At 33.6% G+C, this 17,274-nt stretch overlaps 1 long non-coding RNA gene across 1 annotated transcript; it reads left to right on the top strand.

Annotated features, from left to right (window-relative positions):
• The first annotated feature begins 1,992 nt into the window (after nucleotides 1-1,992).
• LOC110473742 (uncharacterized) lies at nucleotides 1,993-16,607 on the top strand. Its single transcript, XR_002465923.2, has 3 exons — nucleotides 1,993-2,019; nucleotides 5,464-5,605; nucleotides 16,519-16,607. It is a non-coding gene; the product is annotated as an uncharacterized LOC110473742 (long non-coding RNA).
• The last annotated feature ends 667 nt before the right edge of the window (nucleotides 16,608-17,274 follow it).

The following is a 17,274-nucleotide window of genomic DNA, read 5'->3' as shown; positions in this document are numbered from 1 at the left end:
CAAAAAAAATGGAATCCCATTTCTTTCAAACAGGACAAAAGGAAAAACAAGTTGTTTAAAACGCCAATGAATTGCAAAGAAAGACTTAAAAATAGTAGCTAATTATTCTGCAAAGACATCTCCCTCTTTCATAAGTCTTCACTGATTTCTGAACTAATTTCTACTTTTCTGTTATGGAAGTTTTAATCTGAAAAGGCTACTACAGGGCAGGTTTCACGTTGTAGGGGTTTGGTTTGGTTTTCTTTGGTCTTGGCTGGGGTTTTTTGCTATTACATATTTCACTGTTCATAGCAAATCGCCCTCTGGATTTGTTGATGCTCAGATGTAAAATTCAGCACTCTGATTCACTGGGATGTTGTAGAACAGGCAGGATGAAGGACTAAGTAACTCCTGAGCGTGCAAAGGGAAACAAGTCTTTCATGCCTGTGCCCTGTTCCACTCAGGAAAAATTCGACTGTCCCATTGTAAACTATTCACAAGGTCTTGACTATAGAATCACATCAATGACAGCATATTTTAAATTGTTCGGTTTTTCTCTTTGTTCTTAAAAACAAGTCCTTCTGAAGAGTTATTCCATATACAATGTCAGTGGTTGGTAATAGGGACTATGTGCATGAGCTGCTCTTGTTGCCTGTGTTATTAGCACCTCATTTTATTTTGTGTTTGAGAATGAACTCATCTTTTTTTTTTTCTGTAAATTCTTTATCTGGAGACATAGATTCTACCATGCTATTCTAATAGTACTAGAGACACTAACCAGTGCATAAAGTAATGCCATTATATATTAACTTATCTGACATAAAGCAACTGATACCTCTTGGTTTGAGACTGATTAAACTGATAAACCATCTGTCCACATGTCTACATTTGACACTTGCAGTTACATTCTTCATTTTGAAGCCAGAACATTTCAAGCTGTGGTCTCCAAACACAGTGAACATTTCCCACGTTAATAAGATCTTTAATAATAAAAGGTTTATTTAAAATGTGATCACAGTTGATAATGAGGCAGTGTTCAATGAGGAAAGAACATACATGTTAAAAACAATTTTGACTTAAAGCTGAAGCTTTTTTTGTTAAATATGTGTAAAAGAACATATGGGTTTTCACTGGTGAGTAATACCCTAACTGCTAGAACAATCATTCAGATAAGTAACTATATTCCTGCTTATCTATTTCTTATCTATCACTTCTAGTGATGTGTCAGCTACCATCTCTGAGCTGAAACAGCAGGACAAATTCACTGGATTCAAGCCATTCCAGGCCATTCATTCATGTAGTGCACACAAATCCTTTAGAGCAATAACTACTTGTATGCTTACATTCTCCTTGTCAGTTAATAATTGATATGAATTCTGCATCACACATTTACCAGATAAAGTGTGATTACAAAAAGTCACCTTGTCATTCAATAATAATGACATGGGCTACTTTTATTTTTCCTGAAATCCATGTGAAAACATATGTTGTCCTGTTGAAATATAAGGTTATTAAAAATTTGTTCACAATGTCATTTAGATCCTGGATTTTCTTCGAGCTCACTCTAATCACCTTCTGTTACAGATCCAGAGTATCTAGGTATTTAGTATTTCATCGACTTTTACTTCTAAATTGTAGTGACACATACTCTTCTGTTGAGGCACTGCTAATTAAATCACAGGAATGTAAATAACCTTTTCAAGAATAACTGAGAAAAGAAGTGAAAGTGAAAAAAATCCCTCATATCAATATTTTGTATTTTGATAGATTGACTGTGTTTATATTTGATAACAATTTGTATTTGGTAGAGTTATTGTGTATTCAATTTGTCAGTATACTTCATGGATAAAAATGTTTCTCAACAGAAAGAAGCAAGAAATTCTGTTTTCATGGCTAAATGTTTTTCTGGGCTCATATATTTATACAAATCATATTTGCAGTAAAACTTGAAATCTTCCTGAGAAAATATATTTTAACACAAAATTTTCTTCTCTTTCATCCCCAGCTGTCAATGTTGCCTTTGGACTTACACCTTGAAAAGTAAGTTTGTTCTCTATAAACTTAACAATGAGGGAGTTAGGTAATTATTATTTTAATTTTATCAATGTTTCCAAATCTAATATAGGTGTCTTTCTGGGTATATGTAAAAAAAGTCAAGAACCATTTGGCTTCCTTTCGTTCTGTACTCCAGCAGGAAGCTGTTGCAAGTTATGGTAGTATATAACTCCAGAAAGTACAGGTTAATTGTGAGATCTGCCTCTAAGGCCCTAAGACATTATTGTAACTTTGCTCTTCTTTGATCTCCATTTTAGTGACATATTTTTTAACATCCTTTGGGTTTTGTTTTGGCACAATATGAGAGTTTACGTGGCAAAACTTAGATTAGCTGCATGTGAAATAGAAAACAAGTTAAGAAGTTAGGTGTTATATTATGATCTGAATAAATTAATAGCTACTGGCTATTTTCAAAGGAACAGAAATTTCTTGTAGCACAATACAGACAGAGTTATAGAACTTTTCCTCAGAAACACTTTATACCTCAGGACAATCTTAGGCAATAGCTTATGCTAGAAAAATGCCAGAATGACATTACTTTTGGAAATTTAAAATACATGACCTTCCTAAACTATGAAAATCAAGATTTAATGGCAAAAGGTAATATATGTCAGAGTGTGGACCATGGACCCTCTTTGCTTGGGAGCTGCATTAAATTAAGGCCTTTGTCTTGATGTCACATGAAGCTGCACATGTGCATATATGTTAAGTGTCCCAGGAAACAGTGGGCACAGTTCTGGGAACCAGTTTATGTTCTGCAGATACACCAATTGCAAAGCTCAGATCTTCCTGGGTCCTAAATCTGGGTCCTAAATCAAAATTCAGTGACAATTCTACAATTTGTTCCTGTTAATTTTTTTATCTTCTTTTACTCCTCCATTCCTTTCATTACCTGCTTCATACTGAGAGGTCAAAGTAGTTAATATCCTTATTTTTGACAGAATGGATTAGTTTATTCTTACTCTAAAAGAAACCGACTGTGGACTCAGCTCATTCAAATACCTTCAGCGGAGGTTGACAGTAAGCTCCATTTCATTCAGCTGTGGCTGCTTATTTAAAAAAGGAGACTATATGCATAAACCTAATCTTTCTCATGCCAATAATCTAGTATGTCTCTCTGCAACATCCTACACTGTTAAAATACATAAGTCCCATTTCACAAAGAAGATCCCTAGTCTTTTTGCACCTCAGCACAGCAGGAATATGAATAGGAAAAAACATCTAATATGATTACTTGTAACAGCCAATTTTAGGTTAAATAGATATTTAAATTCCACCAAATATTTGTGCTCTCATTTAACTTTCTGCTAAATGATTGTATTAAATTACAAGCCTGCTAAAGATAAGAGGATGCAGTTATTTAATTAACTAGGACTTTGTGAAGATTTGAACACCAGACAACTGCAATTTCTGAACTACAATGTTGGCTTTTATCTTTATGATTATTAAGTTCTAAAGCAAACATGCAAATTATAACACATTCATGTTGGTTCCTTCTGACTGACTCAAATAGAACATACCTATATGAAAAAGCCTTACCTCTTATGAACTACACTCCTGTTAACAAGCAGGAATAGTAATTCTACTAAACACTATGAATATATTAATTTTGTACATTGTAAAAATTCAAACTTTTTTTGTAATTTAAAAAAAATCACACATTAATTACATGTGCTATTTCTCAGGCTTTTTTTCACCAATCTTTCTAAAAATTATACTCTTCTCTTGATGTTCTGTGAAAAAGAGCTAGATGTTTTATTTACCTATTTCTGGAAATAGAAGATATATCTTCTAAGATTCAGAATTAATGTGTAGATGTGTAGCTTAATAAACATTTGATCAAAAATACATTAATCCAATCTGTCAGGGAAAAAAGATATAGGTAAATAAATAAGTTGTTCCAACTTTCAGCTTTGCTGTTAAGTAACTTTAATTCAGTGTATTTTTTTAAAGTGTAAGGATAAATTAAATAAAGAACATGAAAGATAAAATAAGAGAAAGCATGAAAATATTTTGTATAAATCTTGCTTATATCATTCAAGGAAAAACTTGTTGAATATTCAGAGGTAATTTTAAATTTAAAGCTTGTAATAATCAATAAATCTTTGTGGGAAATAAGGAAATTATGTCTAATGGTATATGAAAACATGTTTAAACAAAAGAAGTATTGTGCTACATTGGATAACAGTAATGTTTATCAAGAAAAAGTTGACACAAAATTAGCTTTAAGAACACACAGATTCCCCTATTATTATTTCTTTCAAGGTTATATATTCATAAGAAACAATTATCCTATCATTACCCTTGTGCTATAAAACTAATTTTCTCTTTTAAAACTGATGTGAACATACTTAGTTGATTGAAAGGGATGGAGAAAATCCATGCATAATTCTCTTTAATAGGTTGAGTCTAGAGAGAGTCTACCTTTCACAAAATTAATAAAGGCACAAAAATTTAATGTTTTTAGTGCTGATCCATGCTGTGACTAACACCATACAATCATGTAAAAGAGATCTGTCATAGTTTAATTGAAATGTTTTCTTATATATCAACTATTTCATATCATTACAAATGAAAAGAAAAAAAAAAACCTGGTTTTGTTATATGCTATTTGCATACTGCTTTCTCATCCCTGCCCCAACTGACTTTCAAACTTCAAGTGTTTTACATTTGTTTTAATAGATAAAAGATTCAGAAAAGAAGCTGATTTGAGAGGAACCCTTTTTGAGCATCTATTTCAGTAGGAATTAGGTAGATCTCAGTGATTTTGAGGAAAACACAATTAAATGAGGTGAATGCATTAAAAAAACTGTGAAATGCTGGAGCAGGTTGAACAAGCAGAAGGAATATTTTCATGATCAACAGCACAGTTCAGACTGTTTCTTGGTGCCTTGGCTGCCTGGATGTAGATAAATATCATCCATTATTTGTTTAAAGAGTACCCAACAAATAGAATGGCATATACTTTCAGTTTAAATATACAAATAAATTTAATGTAGGTCAAGATTTTTTCTTGCCTCACCACCCTTACAAAAGTAATTCAGGAACATTTCAAAAGGGAACTATCAGAACACAATACTGTAAAAATTGCTCATTATTCAAATTCATTTTAGATTTTTTTAAGAGTCTCCTTTTATAGATTAATTTAAGTAATTTCAGTTGACCTGAAACTATTGTTCAGAAAATAAGTGACTCTTCAGAAATATCTTGCTCAGCTGTCTGCCAGCTGCATCCTCTTGAGGTTTCAAGCAGTTCCCTGTTTTCTGTCATTGTGAAGAAGTGGGAAATTAAAGGAAAAGAGATGACAGATTTATCATAATTTCTTGTGTATAATTGACCATTGTCAAAAAAGTCTTGCTTGAAAAAAAATTAGGTTAATCCAGTGTCTTCTGAAATCTCTGCTTCATTCACTTTTGTCTTCTTTTTCAGTCTCTCAGATGACATTGCTGCTTTACTCTCCACCACCCATAATGCAGAAGGCAGTGGCAGAAGCATGAGCATGAGATGAGTCTCTAACAAGAGAAACTGCAGCATCAAGAGGCCACATTAGGTGACTACATAAGTATTACTTGTAAGTATCTTATGCACTGGCAAATATAGTTAAATCCAAAATGATTGATTCCTCTTAAATTATATTACACTTATCCTTCCATTAACATTATTTAGAGGTCGTCTTGGGGTTTTCAGTTGTTTTTTAACTTTCTTGTTGTTGTTGTTTTGGTTTTTGGGGTTTTTTTTTTGCATTTATTTTCTTTATTTTGGTTTGAGTTTTTGTTTGTTTTGTTGGGTTTTTTAAATAGTAATTTTTAATATCAAATCTTTATAAACCAGAAATATTTAGTGGGAAAATACTAGGCTACACCTTTTATGTAAGTGCAGTCTAGTCCACCTATCTTCTGAATGTTTTAATTACAAACAGCTGCTATTATTTAGTCCAACAAATGAAACACTTCAGTTTCTCAATTGTTGTAAATAAAAACAGGAAACAGCAAGATAAATAAAGAAATCATGGGCTCAATAAATCATTATTATTTTAATGACAATTTCAGAAGCCCAGATCATAAAAGGCGAGCATATAAAGTGCAGGAAATCTGAACAAGCACATGGTGGTCTCTGATGGAACTCTTGAGTAATGATCTCAACAATCTGAACAACAGTTAGTTGTTTCACTAAATCTGAGCTCTCTTTCTTCAAATAGCAAACCAGATTTCTGGGGAACTGTCATAAATTGATATCATAGAACCATAGAAAGCTTGGGTTGGAAAGAACCTTAAATATAATCTCTTTCAAACCCCAATGCCATGGGTAAGGTATCTTTTACTAGACCAGTTTGCTAATAATTGTTAAAGATGCTGCAAAAAGGTGTGAGGGGTGGAAAATGATACAGAAATCAAAACTGAAAGAGAAGATAGGCAACAAAACTTGATATTATTGTAGGGAGAGGTAGCTCCAGTGACAGTGAATATCAAATACCAACTAATTTTATATGAGGTATGTGAAGTTAATGCTTGTGAGGGGAAATAGAAAGGTGAAGCCACCTTGAGTCACATTGTGCTCTCCTTGAAAAACAAGGAGTCTACCAAATCAGAGAGGCTCCTCCTAGTGTTGAACACAACAAATATCTTAGTAAGATGATTATGGGCTGTGATGGAGAGCAGGATATGGACACAGAACACACCACACAATCCAGTGCAGTATTATTCTGGGGCACTGTGTTTTTAAGTTGGTTTCTCTTTGTGGATCTTGTGTCACATTCTCTAGCATACATAAAGTTTTCTATCCAGTCACTACTTTTTATGCTTTGTTCTTCCTACCCCTGTGTCTTGGCCAGAAGAATTGAAAGTGTTATGTCAGAAATGGCATGTTAAAGAATATGATGGATAGTATGAATATATGTGTAATACTTAAGATAGGTTTGTACTTGTCTGCCCTCCATTACTGTTCTGTCACAAACTGCTTTATTGGGTCAGCTGTTCTCTATTCTTTGGGCATAATTTTTTAAGTCTCAAAACTCTGATAATTATAAGAGACACCTATTTGTCAATATTTACAGGTTATGACTTGAAACTAATTGCCAAAGTGTTTGCCTTTTGAGGGTCAATAATTTTTTCTGTGTATTAAAGAAGCACCTTGGCAACTTAGAGATTTATCAAAACTGTGAAGCATTTGTATTACTGATGCTGATGACTTTCAGATGAACTAACAGTATGTTTATATTTTTACAAAAAGAAGTGTAACAATAAATACATTTCGCAGAATGTGATATATATGCAATATTTTTCTCCAGGATTAGTGCTTCCTTTTGATTTCTTTAAGAACAGTCAAATGAGGTCAAAACTAACTTAATAACTCCAGCAGGATTTTTAATAAGAACTTTAAACATTGTGAAGCATCTAACATCTTAAAAAATGCTAGCAGAAATACCATTGTAATCAATACAGTTACTTCATAAGCCCTCAGTTTGTGGGTTTAAAATACAAATATGTTTAATGTTGAAATTATCTTTTATATAGCAGGCAGATCAAAGGCTGTCCAGTGCCTTTGTGGGTATGCTGGTGAGCAGAGAACAGTTCAGAAGAGAGAGCAGATGAAAAGCTTGGCAAAAAAAAATGTTAAAAAAAATAAAAGTAATGCTGTGATAAGAGACTGAAGCTAAAAGGTAGGTGTGAATGTAGACCAAGGCAGGAAATGGCACAGAATACGAGGATTAAGAGGAAGCATCAGTCTGCAGAAAGTGGAATCTTGAATGGAAGATTTGGGGTGCATGATATGAGAAGGTCCAAACACCAATTATGAAAAATATACAGAGTAAAGCTCGCTGAGGAGGAGTTGTTGGTTTTGTACTGTGGGTTGTGTAGGTGTTCCAAAGCAGATTCTCTAGATGAGAGATAACTTCGCAAGGAACATATTTTCTGGCAAGACTTTGTAAAATCAAAAGGCAAAATCTCAAGAATGCCCCTAATGATGTGTCAGAGAGAGTAATAAACATAAAATGCATGTTAACTACTCATTTGCTGTCTGCATTATTCATACCTGCATCATTTCATGAAACTGCCAACTTGGAATCATTCCTTTGAATCATGATGTGTCATACACTAGAGGCTCTGATCCACTTTGAATGTGCAAGGTTTGATCTTATGCAATTTCATGAAAAAGGATGTTGCTCTTGCTGCTCTGACAATATCTTAAACTCTTTCACTTTCATCATTCACAGAAACTGTTTTCTTGCACTTCCTGTTGGAAGCTGTCATATAAATATTATTGAGCCACATCAAACATCTATTGCTGTCCTCCTAGATGTGGCAGTAATGCGTGTAAGAAAAGGTCTCTGAAGAACTTTTATTTTCTTGAGTGTATTGAGAGATTTAAAAAGTTATTTATCAGATGTGTGATTGAGTAGCAGCTTCATTGCAGCAATGTTTGAAACAATATTCTTACCCATTTTTAAATGACTACCATAAATATAAAGAAATATATATACTAACCATTATTAAATATTTGTAAGGAAAGGTTCTAAAACTTTTAGAAGTACAAACAATTAGGTATACATTTGAACAAAATTCTTTCCTCTATTACATGATGCAGCTTTGCTGCTGTGTTATTAAAGTAGACCAGGACATTTTTGCTCGTCAAAAATGTTCTTTTAGGAGTAAGAATTTCACAGGTAATTTGAAAATGCAAAAAAAAAAAAAAAAAAGTAACAATAATAACTATGTACTTTCTTCAGAAGATTTTGTTACTAATTATCTGTGGCAGTAAACCAAAATTTCTCTTTCTTATCCTGTAATTCATAGCACTCCATGAGTTTCTGTTGAAGTGATAAGAACATTCATAAGCATGTATGTTTCTGCTTCTGATCATCTTTATATAATCAGTTTTATTGTTCCTTGGTACTTTATTTTTCCTTGTGGATCCTCTATCATTAATTTGATTTGTTTCACAATTGTTTAGTAGGCTTGTAATTTTCAAGAATTATTTCCACAGACAGAAAGGTGCATCACTGCCGAGTAAGAAACAGGTAAACTTTACTAAAAGGAGAAACATTGATCCTGCTGCTGCTAGGAGGAAAATTAGTGCCAAATATTGAGACAGGAAGTACTCATGAAACGCAGTCATTTTATTTGACAGATCAATAATCTTTCTAATACTTTCTAATAATGTATTTTTTTGATTTGACAATAATCACCACAAGATATTTAAAAAGATCACTTAAATCTTTCTGTTGCACAGCTGATTGAGCAATGTTATGTTACAAAGAAAAATCCTTTGGCCTTTAAGTGCTGAACAGCTTTTCAATTTTATTAATTTTTATTTGTAATCTATTCAGTTCAAAAAGTTTTAAGCGTTTAATATTTAGACATATATTTTGATGATAGTAAAAGGAATTACTCAAGAATTTGAGAATAATTATAAAAAATTTATTCAGCTACTCTACATGGGCATGAAAGTTCTGTGTTGAATTGGAACTACCAGTAAAAAAGCTCCACTCTAACAACTCTTTTTACTTGGTGTGGGAATCTGCATTTTAAATGTTGTCCTCTTCCTGTATTGTTCTCCACTCTTGACAATCCAGAGAAGCAAGGATTGAATTAATTAATTTTGCATGTGCAGTTCATGTATAAGTAAATTCCTCTGAAGATGTGACACAGAACTCCAAGGGAACAGAAAAAAAATTCCCTTTTATATCATAATTCTTCAGGTTTATCAGTATGAGGTTATGTGTATGTTTAAATAATGTGTAAAATTAAAAAGAGATGGTACAGAGGAATTAGATAATTTTTATCATAGAAGATACCAATTCTGGCACTCACACTCACATGCAAAAATATGAGACAGTTATATTTTGATCATTGTTACACAGGATGGAATGGAGGACAGAAAATTATTCACCTTGATTCCTATTGATAGCTTCTAGGCTCATCTTGAGTGACATTGCTCTTTGCAGCCTTTAAGGCTTTTGACAAAGGCACGGGGCCATGATGAGCAGTATCACTTTGAGATTACCCAACTCTACTGTGGATTTAGCTCTTGTGTAGCTGATCTTCAACACTTGGCTCGATGCCTTGCTGTTATCCATGGGTGGCTGCTTTCAGTCCCTTGACAAGTTGCACATTCACCATTTGTCTAAACCCTGCTAAACCCCTAAACGCCTCTGCTATTTTTAAGCACACAAACACACACTCTCATTCATACTCCAGGCAAACTTGCATATAGACTATGCTGTGTATTTCCTTTACATATCTTCTATGAAAGCTTCAACTCGGGGAATGGAAGGTAAGGAAGAAAAATGAACCACTGGCAACAGCTGTCCCTGCATTATTTATGCTTAATGATGAGATAACAAGTTAATGGAAAGAAGTTAATCAATGCCTTTACAGATGCTAGAAGAACCAGTCATGTGAAATATCACTTTTAGTTTTGTTTTGCAATTGACAGACTGAAACTCATGGACTGCAACTTTCTCTTTATTACAGTGTACTTCATCTCTTTAACATTAAAAAAGTGAAAGGACTTTTTAAAACAATAAAATTTGCTAAGTTGGTCTTCTCAAACAGAGCACAAGAGGATGTCAAGTCAAAATGTCCAAGGAAAGAGGAATAAGTTAATGACATGAAATCTATTATTAAGGCATTAGATGATTTAAATCAGACTGTATGTTTCAGTCTTAAAAATGGTTACTGTATCTAATACAAGAGTACATAATAAGTTTGACAATCTCCAGGTACTTTTAATAAGATTTGTTACTCATATTAAAACTAGAAATGGCCTTGTCTTCATCAGGATACCATAATTCAATTTAACTCCATACCTTTTTCTGAGAGGAGGAATTTAGGTATCAAAAATTAATTGCACCCTAAACAGAAAACAGATGTTTCCTTGCTTTATTACATATCTGAGCTTAATAAATTCAAGTATGAAGAAATTCTCCAGTTAATATTTAAAATTGCCTTGTATTGTATGAACAGCAGATCACATTCTGTTTAGATGTCTATTGTGCAGTCACCATGACATAAAGAAGGCATAAATTTCAGGCTACAGAAATCTAAAGAATGTAAACTGAAATACAGACAATGGAAAATAGATCTTAAAATAATAATTTTGGACATCTCTATTTGTCTTTGGACTTCTGAAACTATCGATTATATTATATTATATACTCTACTATTTAGAGTGAAATCACATGTGAATCTTGATTTTATTTTTAAATTTAAATGCATTTTTTTTTCACAAGGATTTTTAGAAAGCACTCTTGTTAATGCCAGGTATCTCTAATGGGAATAAAATCACCTTAAAAATGTACATTAAAAAACCCTAGACCTGATTTTTAGTTGTTAAGATGTTTGAATTACATAAAAAAATACCACCAAACATGATGAAGTGTCATTTATGTTTCCCCAAAACTCTTTTAGGCAGGAAAATTAATTTTCTTCCTGGTATTTAAAAGAATATAATTCTCTTCAGCAGTGTATATCACGGCGGATGCTATTATCTACTTCAAATAGAGCTGTACGCACAATGTCTTTGTTGGATTATAATGCTTTTAATGCAAAGTTTTGCACACCTCATAAATTTCACAGTGCATTTAACCCAAGGAAAAAAAAAGACTGTATTTCTTTGTTGAAGATCTCAGTAGTTTCATACAATTTTGACAGGTAGATTAGTACTACAATTTTGAATAGGCAGGTGTTCAACCCCTGAAATAGTATTAAACCATATCTGAAACTTTGAAGTTGTGTATTTGTTTCACTACCACAAGTTTAAACTTTCTTCTTTTGGAATATTAAGAATGCAAAATCTACTCCTAGGTAAAGGGCTGGTATTTCAGAAAAGGGAACTTGGATTTTCTCATTTTAGGTACTTGACAGTACAGAATCTATTTTTCTCATCCCATTGCTGGCCTTTCTCTAACATTGTACCTTTTTTTTCTTTTTTTTTTTTTTCTGTTTTTTTATTTTAGGAAATAACACTAGGTGAAATACATGTAGTGGTACTAAAATAATTAATTTTATAATTATTTTTTTTTTACAAATAAAATAGTAAAATTCCATAGTTATGTAAATAAGACCTACCTACTGCCAGTAAAATATCTGAGTTGTAATCTTCAATATCTTGGATTAATGTCAGGATGTGTAATTCCAAATATTTCAGCACTTAGGACTTTCTTCTTCCTAAACAGGCTGATTGTTTTTGCAGAATTCTCTGAAGACTAGAATTTGAGTATTACTATTTTTTGTATTTCATAACCACCATTTATTTCAGAAAAGCCACCAATAAAAGCCACTATTTATGTCAGAAGAGTCAAGAGACAATAGTAGAGCACACAGGTAATCAGAATTTATCAGAACTGATCAGTAAAAGCACAATGCAAACAATATACAGCCCTGAAATCCTTCTCACAGGACATCTGACAAATACTTTACAATAGACAATATGTGAATGAAAAAGTCAAGCTTTGTTTATCAAGAGCCTTGTGCCACCTATTCAGAATTGACTGAGACATTCACAGGGGGGAGGTACCATGAAGTTCTGAAGTGGTTGGACATTTCCTCTTACTCATACCAGCAATCCTATGAGGGAACAGGAGACAGGAATTCTGCTCCCACCTCCCTAATTTAATGTTATCATTGGGAAATATAAGGATAATAATAAAGCAGAATTTTATGTATATATTATTTTCAGTCACCAGTCAATTCTCAAAAGCTTTTTGATAGGGAGGAAAGGAGTATAGAAAGAAGACTTTCTGATGAGCAAAGCACAAAAAGTGGATAATCTTCAAAGGTTGCTCTCATCTGTTTAAAACTCTGTCTTGACCAAAGCTTTAATTTGTAACTAATTTTGAAAGCTTATGAACAACTTGTATCTAATCCAGCCCATCAAGTTTTTATTGGCCTTTAATAGGAAGGGTCAACTTTTAAAACTTTTTAATACAGCATAAAAAATTATCTAATGTTTTGTATTTTGTTTCCAGCCAAATTGATTTTGAATTAACATGTAATTAACTGAAGAATAATAAAAAAAATCCAAATAATAAAGCAATAACTGACAAATAGTTGTATAGAACATTATCTAAGAGATGGTAGAGAAGCAGAGACCTTTGCTTTATGAATATTATTTTGTAGCTACTAAGATTTGGACAGCATTCCTGTAATTGCATGGTTTATCCTCATCCTGTATAATTTCCTTCTTTTTAGTGAAAAAATGGAAAGTGGCTGACTAGGATATGCCTTGCCCACAGTACACATCCAGCTACAATCATCTTACAGGAATTAACTGGGTATAGTTTATTCTGAGGTGTTCCAGGTCTGAGAGATCGAAATGTTAAACGTTAATGACTCAAAAAATTGGTCATTTGCAAAAGCAGAGGGTGCTTTGGTGGGGCCAGGTTTGCAGACCCCAGCCCAAGGGGAGGAGCAGAGTTTTTTGTGTGTGATGTTGAGATCTGATCTGCATAAGAATGGCCCAGGGAGGAGGGGATGCACACCAGCCACCAGAGAATGACCATTCCAAATCAGCCTTTGTTTTGCATTTTTGCTAGATAGAGAAACATAAGAAGAGGATCCTGCCAAAGTGGGATAATGCTTTTTTATCATGCCAATTTCTGCCCTTACACAACTGCCTCTGGTGTACGAGTCACCCCTCCAGGGAAAGGATCAGAACATTCACATTCATGCGTAGGCCTGAAGGTGTTCATCCCTCTGATGGGGCATAACTGGCTACACTGACATGAGAGGCAGCTGTCATGTCTTAGAAGGATTCATAGCCCATCAAAGACCACTAAGTGCTCCCAGACTCATTTCTAGAGCCTTCCACCAGAGGACTGTGGATGATCCACAGTGTTACATCAGACAGTGTAAAACTTCCCCCACTATTGGACATTGCTGGGCATTCCCACTTGAACCTGATCATGTATAATCCATTGAACTTTGTGTTTTGTTGTCTTCCCCCAACCCTGATGGGTCAAGACTGTGACCATCACCTTAACCAACAGTCACTGAAATTGTAACAATCGTGTCTTGTCCTGGATCCACGAATGGTGATATCTTTCCTCTCCACTATGTGCTCTTGTCTTTTCTCTTTCTTCTCTGTATGTATTCTCTTAAGAAATATTTGTTACTTTTAGATTGATATGTCTCTTTAGATAATAAGATAACCAAAATGTCTACATACCTCCTTTCCATTGCAACCAAATTGTTCCAAAATAAACCTGCCATAATAAATCAACACCATTTATTCAGTGTTGTTTCACTCTAATCCACCCCAAGGGATCTGTTAATAAGAACCTCAGTTACCCTCACCTCCAGAATCAGGTCATAGCATCAGAATGTTACCCTTTTTTGTAAGTCACAGGCAATAAAAGAGTTTTCTAATCCAGCATTTACACTGTATGTATTTGATGTGGACTTCTTATACTAGGTAGTGGGGAAGGATAGTATTGAGATAAGAACTGAATTCACTCGGCATTGAGCTGGACTACAGTAAACTCTGTAAGCACAATCATCCTTTGGATCAAAGGAGTGCCAAAAGGTGAAATTTTATACAGGGCTTATATGAATTAAAACCCTCAGATTTAAAACCAAAGAATATTTTATTCCTCAATTAATTGAGATTTAATCTTTACAAATCCCATCTGCAGCTACTAATATTTAAACTTTCACTTCATAAAACAGTTTTGTGGTTTAGTTCTTGAAGTTTTATGCAAAAGAGCAGGAAAGCCTAGAGACAATCAGAGTGTGTTATTCCTTTTGTGGTCTATACCTGCTCCACAAGGCTACCTATCCTTATTTTATCTTTTGGATATGAATCCCTGTATCATTTTCCTCAGTCTGTTTCACAGATGCCATCCATTGCTTCTTAGTATTCTAGTTCTAGATGTGTTGATGAAAGGCTTTTTGCATCTGTATATTTACCATAAACCAACTTAAAGTTCCAGAGTCTTTATGTGACTTTCTAGAATAGTATGTTAACATGGGATTTTTAAAGTTCATTATATCCCTGTTTTTAACATAAGTAGTGATGTATACAGGTAGTCAGTAACATAATCTTCCTATTGAGCAGTACCTTCATAACACATCTTAAACAGCATGAAGATTGTTTCCAAATAACAGTCCAGGTTTGTCTCCTTAGCTAATACAGCACCTTTTTTATCATTTAGTTACCTTTTGTTTTTTCCTCCTCCAGAATACAGTTGGACTATAGATAACCTGACACAAAGAAATCACTTTAAAATAGTGGTCTTGAACTCCAATTAACCTTGTGATTTTTCTAATAGAACTCCTTATTATAGTTAATGCACCGGTGTAGTGTATGACTATATATTTTTGGCTGCTGTACTCTCAATAATCACACTTTTTAGAAAGTGAAGTTAGTACCTCTGTCCATGAGACACAAATAAATTAGTATGAACCTTGGATCATGTTTCACAGTTTTTTTGAAAATACCGTTCAGGCAAATCATGCAACAAATTTTGCTGTATATTTTCACTGTCTTTTTGGAATATACTGTCCTGTTATATTCACAGCATTTGGCTCATGCTAATAACTTATTGAGACAAAAATCTTCAAGAGTGGTGTTACATCTTACAGACAATATCTTTCAACTAAAGTTACCTTGGCATTTATGAAAGAATCATATTCTCCAAAGTTTTATTTTTTTATGACATCCATGTTAAAACAGAATTTTGACAATATAAACTCCACAGGGTGAATTCCAGGCAAGAAGTTGTCTTGAGGTCAGTTGGATTGCTGACAAATACAAATTAATAACTTGGGAAGAAGATTCGTTCATGACGAGTCTGGCTCCAGAAAAACCCCAGTGTTGGTTGCAACTCCCACACTGGTTTCAACATAGTAAAGCAAAAGAAAGCCAAGTGTTGTTGAAGACTGTTCACTAGAGAAATGAATTTGTTCACTGTTTGGTAAAATATTCAAGGTTTGTTGTTTACTTGCTTCCTAAAGAAAAGACTGAGAGAAAATTGCAAATACTAGAGTGTCTTTATGAAGAAAAGTAAAACCTCAACTAAGTACAATAAGTAGAACTGAAAAGAAAAAAGAATCCTGACTGAATTTCTACTGTTTAACTAGCTTCCAAAGTGATAGCTAAGAAGATCTGATTAGGATAGTGTCAGTAAATACAGTAAAAACTTTGCTGAGGCATATTCTTGAAGTAAAAAGTATCTTAATTTAGAGATTTATCCTGAATGAGACTAGAAACAGCAGGTTTTTAGCATTGTTGTTCACCTAGAGTCCCACATATATAATGTTTTACGGTCACACACTCAACATTGTTGTAACCATTACTCTGCCACTTTTGGTACATTACTCCTCTTGGACATTTATTGTATTTAGTATTTCTGCCATGAGCATAATTTTTGCTTGTCTGTCAGAAATCTACCAATAGCCAGAAACAAAGACAAAGAAAGTTCCAAAAAGCCAATTTCCATGGAACTAAAATATTGTGTACTGAATAAAACATTTTTTGTTTTAGTCTTTTTTGTGCTGCCATGCAGAAAGTAATTCACCATCTCCCTGGTGTCTGCAATTCTTCAGCTTTTCCTGAAGATAAAGGACAAAGAGCCTTCCACAACATAGGTAAGAGTAAAGATGTACCACCTTTGAGCATTATCTTTAAATCACTTTTTCCCTACAGTGATATAATTTCCTTATTTTTCTTAAATTTTGCATGCAGCTCGTTCTGTACATCTGCCTTAAAGTGAGAGCAGCTGAGGTAGATTTTTGTGTGAAGTGGCAATTCTCTTCTCTTTGCAATCACATGGAGCTGCATGACTTCAGTGGATGTTGAACAAGGACATACTGAATGGATCAGATTTAAGTCACATATTCCCAAGCATTGGAAGCCAGCCAGGTGTCTGTGTGAGTATTTCCATTATTAACAAAAAAGTAGCAACTGCACTTTTACACTGTGTTTGCTTGGAGATGTAATACACATGAACCATAACAGATTACAAATTTAAAGTTTTAAATATAATTTTAACTAAATGTTTTCAGAGCTTTATTAAATCTCTGCCTTTTTTTAACATGAAAGAGAAAGAAATTGTTTAATTTCCCAGGGTGTTGTACCATATTTTTGATCTGACACATTCAGTTGTACCAGTAATATTATGTTCTGCCATGTCAATAGAGTAATGAAACATGACTGAATTAACCAGACACAGCAATGAAATAGGCCACAAAATGTAACAAAGTGGAGTTTTCTGAAAAAAAAAGAGGAAAAAAAAAATGT

The sequence above is a fragment of the Lonchura striata genome, chromosome 2 (genome assembly GCF_046129695.1).
Source record: "Lonchura striata isolate bLonStr1 chromosome 2, bLonStr1.mat, whole genome shotgun sequence".
NCBI classification, from domain to species: Eukaryota; Metazoa; Chordata; class Aves; order Passeriformes; family Estrildidae; genus Lonchura; species Lonchura striata.
The sequence above is the reverse complement of the archived record's forward strand: the minus strand, read 5'-3'. Positions and strand labels throughout refer to the sequence as shown.